Genomic DNA, 21,087 nt, shown 5'->3' on the forward strand with positions numbered 1-21,087 from the left:
AGAACTAGAGTTCTCCTTTTCTTAACTTTACAGTGCCAGCTTGCTTTACCCATTCTCTTAACTGTACTCTTCAAAATATTATGTAACGTTTGGTATCCCTGTGCTTGGTCAACCCAGTTGTATACTGTATTATGGGATTTTAATCTTATCTTTTTGCAAATCAATTTTTCAATTCTAATTATTTGAAGATTTTTGTTTCAGCTGCCTCCAATACGTCTGAAAGGTTCCTACTAGGATTTGCAGAAAAGCAGGCTCCCTAAAGTTCTGTAAAAGGGTACAATTATCTTTCTGTGACATGCTGTTGGTATCACTGGCTGTCATAGCTGCAACATTAGCACGCCTTCATGTCTGATGCACAGGCCTGCCCTTGTTCCATCCTATTAGTCTCTCTCAGAAGCACTGCTTTCTCCCATCAGCAGCAACAAGCATTAAGACAACAGACAGCATCTCTATTCTGTTTGAGAGCAAGCATGGAAACTACCTCTAAGGATGTTATTGAGAACTTTTGAGTACTGCAAAGAGTTTATGACTGAGTAGAGTTGCTTACCAAAAAACAAAAAATGACAAAACACCCTGCGGAGTAGATCCATAGGGCACCACCACCTATCCTAGACAAGCCAGCTAGTCAACAAACAAGTACTTATGCAATGTCTGCTAAATGCTAGGCACAGGGGGCAAAAAGATAAAAATGGAAGTTTCTACTTTTCACTGCCCTCATTTTTTTTGAGTGTTTATAAGTAAAACATGATACTGGCAATGGGTGAGCAAGCACGTCCAAGCTTTCCTTTTCGATGCCTTTTTACCTAATATTGCATAAAATCCTTGATCCATGGTACAGGTTTGACAGACTGTACAAAATTCATAGTCAAAACTTTTAAGTATCATTGTACAGTAACCATTACTCCCAAACAATAGCTCGAATTCATATAGGACTCAACTCGAGTTTGCAGTTAAGGTAAAAGTGGGGAGAGGAGAGGCTTCACTTCATCCACTTTACAGATGGGGAAACTGAGCAAAATTTGAGATATCTGTTGCGTAATGAAAAGTGAATACTGAGGCTGAAGCTCAAGCTTTCCCCGGTTTAAAGCTTTAAAAGTTCTGAGTCTTGGAACACATATTTGCTGCATCAATTCAGTGCAGATGTATAGATGTGCATGCTCACGTCTGTGCACACGAACGTATGCTTCTCAAGACTTGAAGCATTTTGGGGGGGGCTCACACGAGGAAGGGCTGAAGCCCAGCAGGTCTGCCTGGTTATTCGGCCACCAGAACCTAAATCCGAAACCAGATTTTTACAGTCCTGCCGGGCTGCCCTCCTCTCGGTCCGACCACATTCTTGAGCCCTGCCTGAGGTCGGGCAGGCGGCGGCCGGACAAAGGGAAGGCTGCTGCATCCTACCCGGGATCTATAAGCCCTGGTCAGGGCTGGGCAGGGCCTCGGCCCAGGCTTGCTAGCTCTGATTTGTCCAGCCTCCCAGTAGCACTCGATTTCTTTCTTTCTTAAACTTCTTTGTGCCCAGGCGGGCGTGGGCGCGCCGGGCCCGGGAGGCCCCCGCAGTGCTGCAGCAGCGGGAGCCACTCTTTGTGTCGGTAAGCGGAGGTGGGGGCTTCGTGAGGAGTGGGGCGCCCGTGCCAGGGTCGCAGGCCGGGCCCGAGCAGAGCAGGGCCGAGCACAGCCGAGCCGGGGTTTCCCTCCCCCTTCCCCCCCTTGCAGCCCAGCAGGCCCCAGGTGCAGCTGCAGCAGCAGCAGCCGCAGCCATGTTCGTCCTCGGCTCCTCCTGCTCCGCTCCTCCATTGACAGCCCTCGTCCGGGCGGGCCAGCGCCGCTCGCTCTCGCCCCGTCCCCGAGTTCGGGGCTCGCCCTCGCAGTGCACCCTGGGAGTCGTAGTCCGGCCCCGCCGCCCTCGGCCTGGTGGGCAAGGCCCGGAAGACTACGACTCCCGCGGGGCGGCGCGGCGGGCGCGCATGCGCAGCGGGCTATCGAGGAACAAAAAAAAAAAAAAAGAGCGAGCTGAGGAGGAGGAGGAGGAGGAGAGCGGACAACAGGGGCCACAGAACGCCGCGGGCCCCCACCTCGCGCGCCCCCTCTCTGGTCGCCGCCCGCCCGCCGCGCTCTGCTCCTCCGCCTTTCGGGCGCTCAGGCCAGCCGTGCGCGGAGCGTGGGCCCTACCGGGGGCGGCCATGCGGCGGTGACAGGAGCGCGGCGGCGACGGCGACAGCGACGGCCCCAGCCCCAGGCGCAGGCAGGACCGGCCAGCCCGCGAGCGAGACCGGACGCCCCCGCCCCCGGCTCGGCCTGATCGGCGCCCCGCACCCTCCCCCGCCTCCTTCCTCCGCGCCTCGGGGCTACCCGGCGCTGCCGCCGTCCCCGCCGTCCCCGCCGCCGCCGCTGCTGCTGCTGCTGCCGCTGCTGCCGCTGTTGCCGCCGCGGCCGCCGCTGCATCGGGTGAGTCCGAGGCCCGCTCGGCCCGGCCGGGCCCAGCCCGGCCTAGCCCGCGGCCGCGGTCGCCTCCTCCTCCGCTGCCGAGGGGCAGACGTGGGGGGCAGTTTAACGGAGGGGGTGGTTATTGTTGGGGGGGTGGCCGTCGGTTCCCCCCTCGAGCCCCGGGCCTCGGGGGTGGGGGCGGGGTGGGGGGGTTGCGAGGGGCGACGGTTGGACGCGCGAGCCGCGGTGGCGCGCGCGTGGTGGGGGGCGCGCGCGGACTTGGAGGTTGGGGGCGGGGAGAACTGAAGATGGCCCTGCGCGCGCGCGCCGGGGTTACCGGAGAGAGGGGGGTGTGTGTGTGTGTGTGTGTGTGGTGTGGGTGGGTGGGTGGGTGGGTGTGTGTGTGTGTGTGTGTGTGTGTGTTGCGGGGGGCGTCCTTGCTTCTCACCCCGCCCTGATTGGTTGGGCCTGCAGGGGTCGCGCGCTCTCGGCTCGGGCCGGGGCCGAGCTGGGGTCGCGCGCCGGCCGGGCCCTGTCCTGGGACTCGAGCGCAGGCTCGGCGACGGCGCGCTGGGATTGGCCGGCGGGGCCGGGGGGCGGGGCTTCCGCCGCCGCCGTCCCCCGCCGCCGCTGAGCTAGGTGAAGGTGTCAGCCCCGCCCCGCTGTGGCCCCGCCTCCGCCCCTATCACTCACCCTCCCCCTGCCAGGTGGGGCCTGCTGAGGCCATTGTCCTCGGCGGGTCCTTCCAGGGCCGGAGGCGGAGCTGGGAGGCCGAGGGTCCTTGAGGGGCCACGAGGTGTTTTCTCCCCAGTCTAGTTTGGGACCCCTGAGACCCCAAGTCTGGGCACCTCGAGGCGGGGGGGGGGGCCGTGAATGATGCGGCTTCAGTTGGTCCAGCCCCCTACCGGCTCGGCCGGCTCTCCTTGGCTCGGGGCCTGGTCGGGTGAGGCCCCCCTGTAATTGTGAGGGGGGAGGTCGTGGTACCTCCTGGGCCCTTCGGGAACGCCGAAGCTGTGGCAGACCCAGGCCCGCCTCCGACCCCGTGCGTGGTGGGGGGGGGCTGTCTGCCCGGGGGCGTGAAGCCTCTCCCCCTTTGTAGATTTCCGGGTACCCCCACCCCACCCCACGGGTGGGCCAGGTCTACACTGTCCGGCTGGAGCCCTTCGGTGGAGTCTCCTGGGAGTCGAGGAGGGGATCGGGCTGGGATTCAGAAGCTTTTTCCCCGGGAGGGTTCGGCTGCCTTCCTCGGGCTCCCCGGTCCCTAGGCGAAAGAGGAAGGGCCACAGTTAAGGATTGGAGTAGGAAGAGGTAATTAAAGGGCAAAGATTTGTTTGGTTTTCATTCTGCAGGAAAAGTCCTTTAATCTTTTGATAAGTTTGAATGGATTTCACTCTCGGGGAAAATGTTGGTTATGATTGAGGTGGGTGGGGGCGATGGCAGGATAAGATAAACTTGGGTTTCTAAGATTTAACAAAATGGAGGGGTCTCCCAAGCCTCCTCCATAGCCCCGGGCTATTGATAAACCGAGGGGATGGTAAACATAACACTACATAATTATTAAACACTTAGCTTTTCCTGTTACTTGGTAATTATTGATAGCACAGTGCTAACTGGTATAGATAGGCCTTTAGATTAAAGGCTTCCGGGTAATTAATAATTTCCTCCCTTTATTTGATTACTGAAATTTAGCTTTTTTTTATATAAATCGAGTTCTTGACTTATCGAGATTAACTAAAAAACACAACACACTCTAATGCCTGTTGGCTGCTTTGGAGAATGAACCAAAAAACAGGTTTTTTTGGCAAATACTCATTTCTGTTTTTGCCTAAATTAAAAGTAAAAAGTGCTCAAGTGCCTGTTTGCCTCTTTTCTGTCTTTACTCCCTTGTGCCCTGTTCTCTCTCAGACGTTGCGATTTTCACCCTTCCCATTTGTCTTCCCCCCCCCCTTTATTTTTCTCCCCAGGCTTTGTCTCTACAATCTGGTCTTTTAATTCCTGTCCCGCCCTTGTTTCCTCTCTCTAACTTTTATTCACCCCGTTGGTCCTCCTAGCCTATTCTTGCCTACTGACCAGGCATTGCTAAAAGCATGAGAGAAGCTTAGGAGTTTGGGCCTCTGTTACAGAGAGAGCATAAAGGGATGGATACAACATGCCAGGAATTCTTTCAGGAGGTAGTTAATACTGGACTGGGATGCACTTGAGTGAGCCCTGTGTCTTCTGTGTGTGTGTTCTCTCCTGTGGTGCTGATTATTCCACTCCTTCCCAGCCTCCTCCTCCTGTGCCCTTGTTGGCTTAGGTTCTCCTAGATCTTGTGGAGAAGATTTTATGGGCGTTTTAGAAGCCTGCTTCTTTCTGCCAGCGATCACTGGAAGTAGGTGTGTGATGAGATGGGAAAAGCCTGGGGCTCAGCGTCCCTGTTTTCTTGACATAGCTTGCTATGTGATCTTGGGCAAGTGATTTCACCTTTCAGGGTCATCATTTACTCATCTATAAAAGGAGGGGCAAGATTATAGTACCTTCTATTCCTCAAATTCTACTTCTCCGAGATGCCAAATGAATTTACACAGCAATCATTGATTATAATGAATTCTAACTTTAGGGATAGTAGAAATATATGATTATGCCAAGGCATCCTCCAAGCTTCTTCAAGCACACATCTGACCCGTGCTTCTGCTCAGCAGTCTTCGTTGGTTGGTTCCTTATTCCTTTTAGGATAAAATGCAGACTCATTTGGGCATCTAAAGCTTTGCCAGATGGCTGTTCTAGACCCTTGACACATTCCGCTTTTCAACCAGATTGACCTACTTGATGTCCCTTAACCAGGCATTCCATTTCCTTGTTCCAGACCTTTTTGGTGTATGTTTCTCAAGCCTGGAAAGCACCTGCCCCTACTTCTCTCATTCCCAGGTGCCACCTCCTACAGGGAATGGGGGGTTTGATCTCTCTCTCATATTAGACAGTCTTATTCAACTGCTTGCTAGTCAGGCGAAAGCTCTTTGTGGGTAATTGTTCAGTAATTCTGTATTAATTATCTAGTATGTGCCCAGTTACTGTCTATTTGGCAGAGTGTTATGATTTCAGGAGGATTGATTCAAATCCTAGGTGGACACTAGCTGTGTGACCCTGGGCAAAGGCACTTAACCCCTTCCTGCCTCAGTCTCCTCACCGGCAGAATGGAGCAAGGTGAGACTGATTGGCTTCTGAGGTCACTTCCAGGTTTAAATCTATTATCCCAAGTGAATACAGAGTAGTTGGGCAGGGAGGATCAAGTAACCTGGGCAGAGGCAGGCAGAGATTGTCAAGAAGAGCATGGAGGCCAGTTGGGCTAGAGTGGGTGATGCATCATCAGCCTGGCAAGGTCAGATTGGGAAGGGTCTGCAGTGCCCAGCAGAGGAGTTTGTATTCTGCCCTAGAGAGAGTTGTGAAAAGCACGTGGGGAGGCGAGTCAGACCTGGCTTCTCTAGGATAGGTTGGAAAGGGGATCTAGTGGGTAGTGAACAGAGACCACTTATCAGGTTTCTGCAGTAGTACAGCTGAGGCAACACATAAGGTGCTTTGGAAATGTTAAGGCACTATTTAGCTGTTATTGAGAGCCTGAACAAGGGTAGTGGCTGTGTCTAGAGAGGAAGAGACGGTTTTGAGAAAGGTTCTGAGGGTTGAATCGACAGGGCTGGACAACTGTTTGGACAGGCAGATGAGAGTGAAGAGGGGAGCTTGGTGGCAGTTTTGGACCTGGGTGACTGGGAAGATGGCTGGTGGTGTGCTTCATTGATTGATGAAGGGAAGTGTGGCCTGTCTGGGCCGTAGAGTTGGAAATATTTCATGTACAGGATTGGAGCACAGGAGAAAGACTAGGCCTGGGTGAATTTAGGTTTGGGGATCATGTGTGCAGAGACAAATCATTGAACCTAGGGGAGCTGATGAGAAGGCAGTGAGTGCCTTGAGAATGGGGAAGGAGGACAGAACCTGGGACAGGCCTCCTGTTAGAAGTGGGAACCCTGATGTGCACTAGAAGAGGCTGAGGAGGAGCTGAGTGGGTCAACATAGACAGTTTTCATTTTATTTTTTTGTTTTTTGGTGAGACAGTTGGGGTTAAATGATTTGCCCAGGGTCACACAGCTAGTAAGTGTCAAGTGTTTGAGGCTGAATTTGAACTCAAGTCCTCCTGACTCCAAGGCTGGATTTCTATCCACTATGCCACCTAGCTCCCCTCATTTTTGTCTTCATACGGTCCCTACTCAGTGCATTTTGCATAGGAGTGCTGAATTTTTTTGAATTCAATCTTGTTTAAAAAACGAACAAACCAAAAACTGGTTTCCTTCAGGGCCTAGAGACTGAATTTCAGGTTCCCAAGACTTAACTATTGGATTTGTGCCAACAAATAGACCCCATTTTGTGCAGTTCAGGGTGTGAGGGAGAAGATAGAGATTTAGTCATTGGCTAGCTAGAGTGTCGGGCCTGGAATCACACTAGCTGTGTGACCCTGTGCAAGTCACTTCACCCTGTTTACCTCAATTTTCTCATCTGTAAAAATGAGCTAGAGAAGGAAATGGTAAACCACTCCAGTATCTTTGCCAAGAAAATCCCAAATGGGGTCACAGAGAGTAGGGTGACTGAACAGCAGCAACCCTCTTGAAACCCATTGGAGTTGGGGGAATATGACAAGTATCTAGTGTATGTTTTTTACAGTTACACGGTGAATTAGCAAATAGGAGCAGTCCCTAAATTCTGTAAGGGAAAACATCTTTATTCCACTTATTTCTTCTTTCAGATTCCTGGATCTTTCTCTGGGGTGGTATTTTTTGCTTGAGTATGGATGGGTGAGAATTTGAAAACCTTTTAGAAGAGTTATTTGAGGTGGGGGATGGAGACTTGGGCAGTTTGCAGTCTATGTGAATATGCAAAGGGCAGTTGACCGCTTCGGAAGTTGGAAGGCTTTGTGCTCTGGTGGGAAGAACATTGGAGCATGCAGCATTTGTAGCCTTGTGAGAGTCACTGCATCTCTGAGCCTCGATTTATTCACCTGCAACAATGGGAGTTGGGCTGGGTAAGGAACCTCTCAAGTCTTAGGAGCCTACAAAAATGCCTTGTATTTGAGCATTTTCATTCTTGCGAAAAGGGTAGTATTTTGCCACCCCTGTTTAATAGAAGAAGAAAACACAGAGGTTGGCTTTGCCAGGCTTTGGAAGCCTGTTTATTCTTTAGGTCAGTTTGTTTAAGTAAATAGCTATTGCTAATGAGGCCAAGGATGTTACACCCCTCACTCTTCACTGGTCCCTCCCAGTTGTGTCCTAGGCTGGCTCTGGCCTTCCGCATCCCTAGACTGCCTTCTAGCCCCAGATGTAGGCATTTGACAACTGTTTGTCCAATGCAGCGGTCAAATGACTGTAAGAGAGAAAGTGACTCAGGTGAACCAAAATATCCCTCTTGTCTACAGGAGAAACAACTTAAGGTGTGTCTCCTTCCTGGAAGAATACCCCACAGAGTAGCATCATAGGGTTTGGAGCTGAGAGGGACCTTCCATTTTACAGAGGAGGAAACTGAGGTCCAGGAAAGTAAAGTGACTTACCTTAGGTTGTTCAGGGTAGTAAGTAGAGCAGAGCCAGGATTGAAGCCCAGGTTACCACTGACTTCCGATGTATTTCTCTTCATTCTATACCATACCTTGTGCACTGCCAGCAGCAAAGGTAAGTCACCCAAGTCATAAATGATCTCAGCTTTGAAGAAGAAAGGACTGAATTGTGGCCTCTGGGGGCAGTGGTGCAGATTATCCTGTGCACCATGAGTTCGTGATTTGCAGGTCTTTTAACAGCTCTGATTGTGGCGTACTCTAGTACATGAAGATAGAAAGATACTGACATCCATGAAGATCCCAATGTGGTTGGGAGGATTTTATAAAAATGGACCCAGAAAGTAAAATAGAATCTATGAAGTTCTCTGGAAGTTGTATCTCATGACATTAAGGACTAATAGAAATGGGTGATGTTTATTTTTAGGATGACAGTATTGCACATAAACTTACATATGTAAACTCTTTTTTTTGTTTATCTTTTTTTTTAATTTTTTACTTAATTTATTTAGATTTATCAACAATCACTTCCATATGCTTTTGAGTTTAAAATTTCTCTCCCCCTCCCTCCCCACCACCCTCCCCAAGACGGCGTACAATATCTAATATAGGCTATACATATACATTCCTATTAAACATATTTTCACATTAGTGACATTGTAAGTAAGAGTTGGAACCAACAGGAGGAACCACCAGAGAGAGGAAGCAAAACACGACAGAAGAAAAAAAATAGCAAATAGTCTGCTTCAATCTGCATTCAGACTCCATGGTTCTTTCTTTGGATGCAGACAGCATTTGCCGTCACGAGGCCTTTGGAGATGTCTTAGATCCTCGTATTGCTGAGAAGGGTGAAGTTTATCGATATTAGTCGTCGCACAACGTGGCTGTTATTATGTACAGTGTTCTCTTGGTTCTGCTCACTTCGCTCAGCATCAGACCATACAAGTCTTTCCAGGTTTTTCTGAAGTCAGCCTGTTCATTATTTCTTATAGCACAGTAGACATATGTAAACTCTTGGTTGTTGATTTAAATCAGTGGAGAGGTCTGTGGTTTAGAGTATGTCTTTTTGAACTATGGGTACTAATTCAAAGCCACTGGTCTACACAAATTATTTTTAGCACAGCTAAGGAATGGAGACCCCCACCTTATGTCAGCTTGGGAGCAGCCTTTTGCTTTTTGGAGCAAGTTGATTTTTCTTTCTTTAAACTTAAATACGAAAAGACAGTGTTTCCATGTACACAGCACAACACAGAAAGAGGATTCATTATGAAACCATGAATCTCATTTTGAAATGTTTATTTTTTTTGAAAATCTACATTATAAATAGTGTACATCATTTTCAAAACTACCCTGCTTTTCTATGTTTCCTTCTCAGTTTTCTTTTGTTCTCTGCTGTGCTGATTTTTCTTGAAAAATAAATATAAAGTCAGTCTTTTATTTTACTCTATCACAATTTATATGAATTCAGCTAAAATCTGTTTAGACTATGTTTAAATCACTAAAGAAAGTGGGTGTAATTTTTCCATTACCATGATGTCTTATTTTATAGAATGTATACATTGATGTTTCAGAGATAGATAAAAGCTTGATATTCATATAATAGGCAAGTCAATATTTAATAATAGTGAATATCCTGTGGTGTGCTTATCAAGTGCTTTAGTAATAACAGTTTATATTCACATAATGATTTACCGTTACAGAGCACCTTGTTGGTGCTTTGTGGTACCTCACACCAACCAGGCAAGGGTAGGGAGAGCAGAGAGGTATTATCACTGTTACACCTGAGGGTGGGCACATGTACAGATAGGTTAAGTGGCATGCTTGCCTGACTAATGTAGAGAAAACTGTCAGTCTTCTGACTTTAAATCCAATGTTCATTCTACTCAGAACACCAAGTTTTAAACTTTGTCGAAGGCATTACTGAATTTCAGAAGATATAAACAGTTTAATTTAAAGCTATGATTTATTTATTATTTTGTTTTGGATTTAATTCTGTGTATCCAAAATAATCGAAGCAGGGACGTAGTGACAACACTTAGTGACGACAAGCAGAATCTGGGTTACCTGTTCTGCGTGTTGTCACCAAGTCCCTGCTTCATTGACTTTGGATAAATTGTCATTCAGTATTCTGATAAGGCTACAAAATAACAAGTGAATCATCTGCAAAATAGCAGTAGTTTGCTGTTAGTGTATTATTATGTCCATTATATAGAAGAAACTAAATCTCAGCTGGGAAGTGATTTGCTCAAGCTGGCAAAACTGGTTAAGTATAAAAACCCAGAGGAGAATCCTCAGCTTGTGCCTGTGAGCCCATTGCTTCTTCCCTTTGCCCTGGGTCTCTCAAAATGCTGTTTCAGTACCTTAGGCACTTGGCTAAGGCTAACTTTCTTCATTAGCATGAATTTCTTGTATTGTTCACCTTTATTTCCAAAGTTTATTTTTATTCAGGAGGAGTGTTTGTTGCATGCTCATATTATAGCCTGCTCTTCTTTAACAGTTAAGTATTAACTTGCTCATGTTTAGAAAATAAGTTAATGCCCTACTAAGACCTATTTATAAACTTGTCCTCTTAAAATCATTGATTTTTATCTACCTTGATCAAAATTGTGATTCTGAGATAAGTGATTTTAATTTTTCTTCCTTATTATTATCACAACATATAATTTATAAAATTATACTTCAATACTGTTAAAATTTTAAATACTTTATAAAATTAGGGAAAGAAGTTAATAAGTAGAAAAGATTTGAGTAATAATCTAACTTTAAAAGGAAAGCTGCAGTTATCTGCTGAAATCCGTGTCTTTTGTTTCACATCCGCTATCAGACTTGGCATCCTACTGTGGAATATTTACAGGATGGCAGTTCTAGCTGAGAGAAACATAAGCACAATTTAGTTCACTCAGGAGATAGTTGAACTGTCAGAACAAATTTGAATGAAAATGTTACTCATTTCTGTTTGTAGTCTGTGTAACAGCTTTGACTCCTGATTTCTGCAGTCTTCCTCTACAAGTAAAAGCTTTTGTGTTTTATTGACTGCTGGATGTGCTGGACGTTGAATGCCAGCATTGGTGGCAGTGCTGCAGTGTAAAGAGTATCGGATCAGGACTTTGGTTCAAGTCTTGCCTTTGAAGTTTCCATTCAGTGTGACCTTGGGCAGGTACATGACTGTCCTGGGTTTCACTTTTTCTCCTTTGCGAGGGGAAGGGAAAGGATTCAGTGACCTCCAACGTTCCTTCCAGTTGTTGCTTTGTAATACCATCACAGTGTGATGGAGTAAAGGAGGTCAGAAGGCAGGTGGCACAGGGCAGTCCTTAGAACAGCCCTTTGTCAGAGGTATAATCCTGATTTCATGGATGAGCAAACAGGCTCAGAGAGAGGGCAAGTGACTTGCTCATGACCATGATCACGTCACCTAGTAAGAGATGAGATTGAAATCCAGGTCTCTGCCAGCTCATCTAGTGCTCTTTCCAGTGTGCAGACCTTTTGGGCAGAGGCAGGAAAGACTTGGGCTAAGATCCAGGCTTTCCCAACCCTAAAGCCCATAGAAATGTGAGTTACTGGCTGTGTGACCTTGGGCAGATCACTTACCTTGGCTTCAATTTTCTCATCTGTATAGTGAGACAGTATAGGGAGAGACCGGCTTAGTTGGGACATCTTTAAATCCTGCCAGCTCTTACGAACGATTGATCTCCACCTCCTCAAATCTTCCTAAACCCCTTATCAGGATCCTCCTTTGTCCTTCTCCCAAGCCACCCTGGGTTATTTGCAGGTAGATGTGAGGGGCCTGGACTTGAGTTTGTTCATTTCTGTACCCTGGTCATGTTGCAGCCAATAGACTGGCTTAGCAAAAGTTTGTTGAAACATTGCAAAAATGACCAATTTTGAAAGACTTGCGAATGATCAGCCATCATGTCAGAGGGCGCAGGAGGCAGAAGGCTGTTCACCCCTTCACAAGGAGATGATGGAATAAATACACAGAATGAGAGAGGCCAGTAATGGCATTAGTTTTGCTTGACTACTCAGATTTGTTGCAAGGGTTTTGTTTTTCCTTTTTTTCTTCCGTCAGTGGGGTGAAGAAATGAAAATGATTGTTAATTAAAAAATAGTTTTTAAAAAAGTTTGAATTTTGGGGTAATTTTTTCTATTTCTTATGTGACAACTTGATTATGCCCCTCTAATACAGATAATGTATTTTGTATTAGTTATTTGTGTGCCATCACCTTCCTGGAGTCCTGGGAAGCAGAAATTGTGACACAGCTCCCCTGGATATAGCATTGTATTCTGTATACTACAGGTGCTTAATAAATTTTTATTAATTTGAATAATAAAGTAATTCCCAGTTCTCTACATGTTGTCTCTGAGTTTCTCTTAATTCTGTTTTGAGCCCTCTTAACACTTTAAAAATCTAGGGTAAAGGTATTCAAGTTTAGCCATTAGGACTCTTTGTGAGTCTCCACCTGTTTGTAGCACATTGTCTGTGGCTCCTTCCTAGCCATGGTCGTTGCTGTTCCCTGCCCCCTGGATCTCTCATTCATCCCTTTAAAGTTTGAATCCTGCTTCAGCCAGCAGGTGGGTGGAGAAGAGGAGGCCTCAGCCCGTGGGAGTCCCTTTGGCTCTTTAGTAAGGGATCCAGAGAATCCTTGATCCCTTTACTGTCTTTACCCCTCTTCTTTGAAAACAAAACATTCCTCTCTGACTGAAAGCAGAGCAAACCTTAAAATCCCAAAGTTAATAGACAAGGCACCAAGCGTGAGGAAGAGCTGGGCCCCCAAAGGCTCCTGGCGGATTTGCTTTGGCCCTTTTTCTTCCTTTGCTGGGCCTTAGTTCTAAATCTCTGCCTGCTTACCGGCCACATGGAGTCTGGGAAGGAGATTTTGGACGGTGTGCTTTGGATGGGTATGCCTGAGGGCTGCCGGGACTGGTGCTGGAGTGGTACACCTGCTTTTTGGAAGGGCCAGCCTTGTCTGGCTCCAGCCTGTCTTTGCACAGCCTTTTTTTCCAGCTGATTCTTCATTTGCTTGTTCTTTGTTCAATCCGACTGGACGCCTGGCCAGTCACAGAACCACAGGACTCCCTCTCTGCCCCATCTCGCTGCCTGCTTCCTCACTTCCTTTGAGAATTAAGCCCCAGCACCTGTGGGTGCTGCCTAGAAGCCTTCCTTGACTGAATACCATAGGCATACACCTAATTCTGCAAATATTAGGTGCCTGTTATGTGCAAAAGGCCTGGCTATAGATTCTAGGCTTACTTCAGATAATTTATATTCTACTATGTTAATACAAAAACAAGTAAACATAAACTGTGAAGCAACTTAGTTTGGGAAGGCAGAGAGAGCATTAAACAGGGGCAGTAAGGAGGGGTATGGGATCAGGTAATGCCTTGGCACTTAATAAGTCTTGGAGCAAGAGAAGGCTTACTTGTGAGAGGTAGAGTTGAAGAGGGAATGAATGAACCACTAGGTACGGGGGATAGCTAGTGCAGAGAGGGGAGATGAGGTGTTTCGTTGGGAACAGCTGAGAGGCCAGCTTAGCATAAACAGAATATTTTAAACAGTGCATTTTTATGTATTCACAATTAGGAAATCATATGGAGAGAAGACTAGTGTTCTTACACATGTTTAGTTTTGTTTATAGCCTGTTTTGTATATAGCACACATCTTTGTGGGGTGTGTAGGCAAAGACAGTGGAATGTAAAACGCACAGTTGAATTTTTTTTATGGAACTTTTTTTTTAGGGCAATTGGGGTTATGTGACTTGCCCAGAGTCACACAGCTAGTAAATGTCAGTTGTTCAGTCTGAGGCCACTTTTGAACTCAGGTCTTCCTGACTTCAGGGCGGGTGCTCTATCCACTGGGCCACCTAGCTGCCCCGGGCACAGTTGAATTTTTAGGTAATGGTTAGATTTGTTTTGCTAATGGTTAAAGACCCCTCACATGTTTGGTGAGAGCTGCTTTGTGAGTGTGCTTAGGAGCAGTGATAGCATTTTGAAGTTGTGCTTCATAGGGATGCTAAGGGTTGTACTTTTGTATTCAAAAGTCTTCAGGATGTTTTGGAAATGTGCTAGTTAATCCTCTTTTCTGAGAAGTAGGAATTCTTTTTGTGTGGCAAACATTTTTTGTGCTAGGCCGCTGGGATTTGTATCGGAATTTGGAATCTAGATCACCATTATCAATCTTCATTAACTTATGTATTCATTAATTGCGGAAAAGAAACAAAAATTGGCGATATCAGGAAAATCTGAATACTAGAAGATTTTTTAAAATGCCCTTGAAATCTGAGACACTCATGCCACTGAGGACTGTCGCCGTAGGTGCCAACACAGATGTACTGATGGATCTGGAACTAGTGAGGGCCATTTGAAGGGACTCTGTTGCCCAGTAAGCGTAGCTTTTTTACATACCCCAAAACTGTATACCTAATGCTAACCCAAATGTCTTCTAAATGTATGACATGAATCGTGAGGGGAAGCAGGTTGCATCCATGTGAAATGGCAGCTCTATCTATGATTATAAATAAATAGGCTTTAACAAACCATAGGCAGGAGAATGGTTCTGTTGCTCATGGTGACATTCCCAGCTTATCCAGTTCCTCACTTCTCATTCTTTGAGTGAATCCCCCTTAATTGAAAAACAATCTAGTCTTGTCTGACATATTAGAAGAGAGAATATCCTATTTTATCCAGTTTGCTTTGACTTCCTTGCTTGCCATACGTGATTTATGGGACCCTTTCTTTTCTTTTTCTACACTCTCTCTGGGGGATCTCATCTGATCCTAGGGTTCCATTGTTTTCTCCAAATGACTCTTGAATCTGTAGATTAATGTATGGATTTCCTGAAGTCTAGTCCAACAGTGCCATCTTGATAGCACTAGCAGAATGTCTGATGAACATCTCAAGCTCGATGTCTATAAAATGGAACTCATTATTTTCCCCCAAATCCATCCTTTTCCCCATAGCCGTAATTTTGTTGAAGGGTCCACCAGCTTTCCATCCTCCCCCCATTATATTCAAATCAGTTTCCAGGTCTCAGTGATTTTTGTGGGCAAGCTTTATTAGTGACAATAAAACAAAAAAAATTATTCTTCCCCACCCCCCCCCTTATTGGATGCTTTCTTGTAACAAAGAAAAACAAGCAAAATGACCAACAAAACAAAATCTGCACAATTCCACATGTGTCTTCCGTCTTGCCACCAGGAGGAAGTGTTTTTCTAGAATGAAGATTTTACCGAGACTTGTGAGTTCTTCCTCCACATCATCTCTCCACTTCCCTTCTTTGGGACGTGAACTGCGGTTGGTCTCCCTGCTCTGAGGCTCTGCTCCACGCTTCATCTGCCTCTTGAATGTTTTTAAGACTTGTGGATAGCCAGGGCATCACTGGCTGCTGTCTGACCACAAAGCCCTTAAAGAAAATAGATGAGTCTTCGATGCTGTTCAGAACTTTCCACAGTCTGGGGTCTCTGGCCTTTGTAGATTTGTTCGTGTTGCTGCCTTTCTTGTACTTGGTGTTCCCGGCAAATGAGCTCAGTTCTCCGGCTGCTGTGTCTTAAACTCAAGCTGGTCATCTGTCCGCTATGCAGAGGACCCCCCCCCATCTTGCCTTATTTCTGCCTCTTAGAGTCACTGACTTTGTTCAAGGCTGTTTTGGTGATGCCTTTAATGCGTCTCCCTTCCTGCTGCTCCAGCTGCTTGCGTTCTTCCTCCTTCAAACACTCTGTGGACCCTTCTCTGTGTCCAGGTTGGATCCCCCTGGAGGGGCAAGGACTGTTTGGTTTTGGATTCTGTCTCTGCAGCTTTTAGCGTATGGTGGCTGATGCAGAGGAAGGGCTCTAATAGAGTCATGCTACCATAGATTTTACAATGAGGAAACCGAGGCAAAAAGAGGTTATATAGGGTGATTGAGGTTACACCAGTCAAATTTCAAACTCAGTTTCTTTGACTTCACAACCTCTTCTGTACCATATAATTGTAGAATTATTTGTGACATTTTGAAACTAAACTTAGCATTTCAGGGTTTTTTGTTGAGTTGTTTTTCAGTTGTATCTGACTCTTCATGACCCCATTTGGGGTTTTCTTGGCAAAGATACTGGAAAGGTTTGCCATTTCCTTCTCCAGTTCATTTGGCAGATGAGGAAGTGGAGGTAGAGAGGGTTAAGTGACTTGGCCAGGGTCACACGACTAGGAAGTGTCTGAGGCCAGATTCGAGTTTAGGAAGATGGGTCTTCCTGGCTGCACTCTAGCCACGTTGCCACCCACCCGCCCCATTAATTTCAGGATTAGCCAGGAAATGACCATTAATCTTTGTGATGATAACTCATTAGGGAAAAATAATTTATTTTAGAATATTTTTCATGTTAAAATTATTTAATTGAGCAAGTATGTGAATGGCTGTCATATAAAACATTGTGCGAGGGGCTGAAGAGGTGATCTGCTTTAATATGGCAGAAGAATGTAATTCTTTGCCTTTGGATGAGCCTGTACAAAAGCACTCCCATTTCCACCCACCCCATCTTCCTCAGCAACTTGTTTTACTGAGTTGCTGTGGGCAGCTTTCTGGTGATGATAAGGATACCTACGGGGCTCCCTAGAGAGGCCTTTGCAGACTTGGGAACCCCTCTGTGGCACCATGGAATTTCATCCAGACTAAGGGGAGAGGGGGTGCCCAAGTAATTGAACATAAATTGCCTCCAAGAGTTTATAATCCAGGGTCCTGAGGTGAAAGGTCCCAGGAAGAGTGATTTTGTTGGCATAGCCTCCCTATGAGGCGCGGAAGAAACCTGTACAAAGTTGGAGATGAGGGGAGACATGGCGAGGAAGAGTATACATCATCATCCGTGAAGAGTCAGTCTTCTAGAAAGGGGACACTAGGCATGGCCATGAAGCTTGTCAGGCACCGAGTTAGATGCTGGGAAGACAAAGATGACTGCGGAGCAGTTGCTGCCTTCGAAGAGCTCAGGTTCTGTTGGGAATGCAGCGTGTGCACTTTAAAGAACGTACAGAGTGCAGGCACCAGCAGCAGGGCGGTCAGGGAAAGCGTCATGGAGGACAGAGGTGCCAGTCCTCCAGGCAGTACCAGGTTCCCGGGGTTTGATATCCCTCATGGAGGAGGCAGATTAGGAGGAAGGAGGCTTCCAGGCCCCGGGGATGGATGGCTTGGATAGAGGTGTGAAGGCAAGAGACGGAATTGTGAGAAGACTGGTTTGGCCTGGAATGCAGACTAGAGAAAGAGGCTTGTCTACGAAACAGGCAGCTTCGATTAATGCTGCTTTGAACAAAAATATCTCATTGGCATTTCTTCCTTGCATCCGTCTTACAGTCCTTTAGTATCCCCATCTAACTCCCCCTTCCCCGGCCATAAAAGCCTTTCCTTATAGCAGACATAGTTTTTAGACAAATCACATTTGTGAAAAGGCTTTTAGATGCCAAGTTAGAAGAGCTTATAATGCACATGTTGATCCCCTAGTTAGGAGGGAGCCATTGAAGGTTCCAGCGGGGTAAGGGTTGCAGTATTCGACCTGTGATTTAGGGAGATAACTTTGGCAAGTGTGCAGAGGGTAGACTGGATTAGGAAGAGCCTGGAGGCAGGGAGACCAAGCAGGAGGCTGTCAGTAGTCTTAGAGGTACTGACTGGGTGTGGAGGGGAGGGAGTGATTGGATTATGTTCAGTTGGAGGTGTCAGTGGGCATCCAGTGGGCAGTTAGAGCTGTAGGCTGGTAACGGTGCCAGAGCTTTGGGCTGGCCATCCAGATCTGGGCATCTCACTGATGATTGAGCTCGAAGGAGCTGCCCAGACCAAAGACCCTAGAGTGCAGCCATGAGGGCCACCCTGACCCTTGTCAGCCATCTTTGTGTGGGTTAGATGGTTATGGCTGGCCCACGTGTAAGGGCCCTGTTAACTTCTAGTGGGGCTCTAGGCTTTTAGAGCTGATACAGAGCTTCTCTTCAGGATCCTTCTAGGTCCCCTGTTGTCTGTGGACCAGAATGCAGTTGACTTGTCCCGAGCCCCCAGAACTTAAACAGTCCGCCTCTATCTGCTTCTATCCTGTTCCTCTCATCACAGATTTAGATCTGGAAGGGCCTTGGCAAGCCATCTAGTCCAACTCCATCATTTTACATAGGAGGAAACTGAGGCCCAGGGATGGGAAGGAAAATTGGCCCAAGATCACACAAGGGAGTGAGTTGTAGAGCCTCCATCCTCTAATGCTAAGTCCTCCATTATTCTAGGAGCCAAACTGGACCACATCCAGCCTTGAAGGGGTGTCTACGGTGTCTCCCTATTTGAAATCCTAACCATCTTTTAAAGCCTGAACGTACTACATAAGTAGGAGTTTAATATTGTTGATTTGAGTTACACAGGATTTATCAGTCCTATATCTGGGTTTAATATCATTAATTTTTTTCTTAGAAAAGGGAAGGCAGAGTTCATTATATGAAGGAAATTTGAAGTTTCTGATTTGCTTTCACTGAAAACCAGTCCAGGTTTTGATTGCATGTTCAAAACTCCAGCTAATTGAGAAAACTGCAAGCCCCTCAGTCTGCAGAACTCTTGTGTGGCCTAAGCTGCCTGACTTTGGGGCCTTTGAATGAGACTGCAAAAGATTGTTCAGTTTCATTCACTGCTCATTGGCCAGAAGGGGCATTTCTATTTTTCTAGAGGTGAATAGCCCCAGGTTTTACTGAATTTGTTGTCCCTTAAATTCACCCATTGTGAAGATCTTCCCAACGTTACAGAAGGGGGCTTGTGTGCTCTTCAGTGCCTGTCATTGTTGCTTTCCAACATAAGTAATATATTCATTAAGACAAATGTGCTTTTAAAACTCATTTTTTTTTTTAATAATTGAACCTCTTTTTAAAATAGAATGTGCTATTTTAGTTATAGTTGATGTGAGGATAATTCACTAAAGTTTCAGAACTTACTTTTGGGGTAAAGTAAATTCTTCTGACCAGGATTTCACAAATTAGGACTAAAGGATATATTGGGAGTGATGGATAATTTTCTTTTTCATTAAGATTGACCAGCATCTGCCACCACAGCCATTGTGCATACTTGCACAAAGATTGATTTGATAGATTACTTTTTTTCTCCCATCAGCTAATAAATAAAAAAGTCAAGAGAGGCAGCCTGGCTTATTAGACTTCTATCTGCAGGGCTTGGAACATTGTGACTTGCTCAGGCTTATCTGGCCAGTATGTGTCAGGGGCAGGACGCAAGCCCAGGTCTTCCTGACTCAGATTATGGCTCAAGAGCTAGGAGGGATCATAGAGGTGGGCTTTCTGGTCGCTATTTGTATTGCCTCTCAAAGAGGCAGTTAGCAGTTGGGAACCTAAATTGTAGTCCTATCTCTAATGTCCATTGTACGATTCTTGGCAAATCACAGAAGCTCTCTAGGTCTCAGTTTCCTCCTGTGTCGAAAATAAGAGGATCGGACTGGATTAGTAGATGAGTATTTTCAGCAAAAATAAGCAAATGGATGTACCTTGTGTGTTGATTTACTTTAGTTTGGGGCAGTCACTTTTGTATTATGTGCAGTGTGAATACTACCCTCGGGAAACCCTTAATTCTTGACTGAGAGGACATTAATATCTATTACCAACTGTTTTAAGACTCTGTCATCAACATTTCTTCAAATGTGTCTGGTAATGTTTTCCACCAGTGAAGAAGTGATAGATTTGTATAAGGCTCAAGGGTCTTGGCAAACCAGGTTAGTTTTCCAGGGCCCTATTTCTTGGATGAACTAAGTCCTGGGCCTTTTGCTGCCTACTCGCAGGGTCCCCTAGCTTCTAACCGCCAGAGCCCTGGGACCAGACACATCCTGAAGGTATGCCTACGGAAGGGCTTAGAAGGCATTGTCAAGGACAGAAAGTGCTCTCAGGGTTCTGGCAGTATGGAGGAGACTCCCTAGGGCCCCCCAGAGCAGTGGGGAACAGAGATGCAGCCACAAAGGGATTTCCCCTGTCCTCCTTTCGTTAATCAGTGCATTCCGCGTGGCAGTAGAGGTCAAGTCTAGGAAGCCTGGACCATCTCTTTCTGCTTTTATAGGCTGCACAGGCTTGTTCCTAACTTGGTGGCCTCCATACGTTGGCTGCCCTTTTGCCTGCCTGGAGCAGGGGCCCTCCTGCTTAGCCTCAGCTGGCCTTGGCTTGTTGGGTTGAGAAGTTTTAGCACTGTTGATATTTTTTTATTTTGGCCCACTGTTTATTCTATACAGCCTGATGCCACAGCAATGTTGTGAAATATTTTCAAGGGTGGAAATGATAACAGGAAAGGAAAAACAATGAATTCCCCAAGTTTCGTACCAAATGAGTTGAATCTTACGCACTGATATCAAGTTTGGCTGCACTCCTGCTGGGTCTCATTTATATGAGGAAATGAACAATAAAATAAGAAATTATAGAATGACATTTTGTGCCAAGAGTGTGAGGGTATGAAATATCAGACTGAGAAGCCCTGCAAAAATCCAGGGGAGGAGAGGCAGAGTGCAGCCAAAAGCATCCTCTGGCCAGTTGGATGAAATCACAGAAGGGCAGCTGGACTGACTCCATTTTGGGAAATTGTAAGTGAGGGGAAACATTCACAGCTGTTAGAGAAACACCTTCATAGTGGTTCAAAAAAAAAAAGATTGTTTACTAGAAATCTGTGGTCAGTCGAAAAATAAGCAGATTCCAGCTTAATTTTTGCTGTAGTCTTACTGCTGTGAACAGCAGTTTTCTGATATAAAGTGTGACTTTGAGAAGCCAGCTATCAGTCTTGACACGTTTACTTTGAGCATCTCCCAAGGCAATGCAAGCATTGAAGTCAGATTAATAGAAATAGAAATAGTCTGTTTCTTCATTTCATATTTTCTTTAGAAATATTCAGTGTAACATACTTAAATGAGATTATTTTCATTGAAATAAGTAATTATTGAAAGGTAAATAATTATGAATAAATTATTATATGAAATCCATGTTATTTTAGACTGTATTGTATTCTTTTAGTGTGTATGAGCTAGTCCAGGTGAGGTTGCAGTGAGGTCCCTAGCATGGCTGCTCTGGGTTGCCTGACTGTCCTTTCTAATGGATGTGCCAGTCGGCAGCTGCCATCAGACTCTGCTATGGCT

The 21,087-nt window shown here is 46.1% G+C and overlaps 1 protein-coding gene across 1 annotated transcript in view; it reads left to right on the forward strand.

The window, feature by feature from the left end:
- Window positions 1-2,194: 2,194 nt before the first annotated feature.
- Window positions 2,195-21,087, forward strand: part of GTF2I (general transcription factor IIi) — a 94,388-nt gene continuing 75,495 nt past the window's right edge. The window contains exon 1 of the mRNA XM_021005817.2: window positions 2,195-2,445. The gene's annotated coding sequence lies outside the window, so the exon portion shown is untranslated. The remainder of the gene's footprint in view (window positions 2,446-21,087) is intronic.

Source organism: Phascolarctos cinereus, unplaced genomic scaffold (genome assembly GCF_003287225.1).
Source record: "Phascolarctos cinereus isolate Bilbo 61053 unplaced genomic scaffold, phaCin_HiC Scaffold_5;HRSCAF=322, whole genome shotgun sequence".
Classification (NCBI taxonomy): domain Eukaryota; kingdom Metazoa; phylum Chordata; class Mammalia; order Diprotodontia; family Phascolarctidae; genus Phascolarctos; species Phascolarctos cinereus.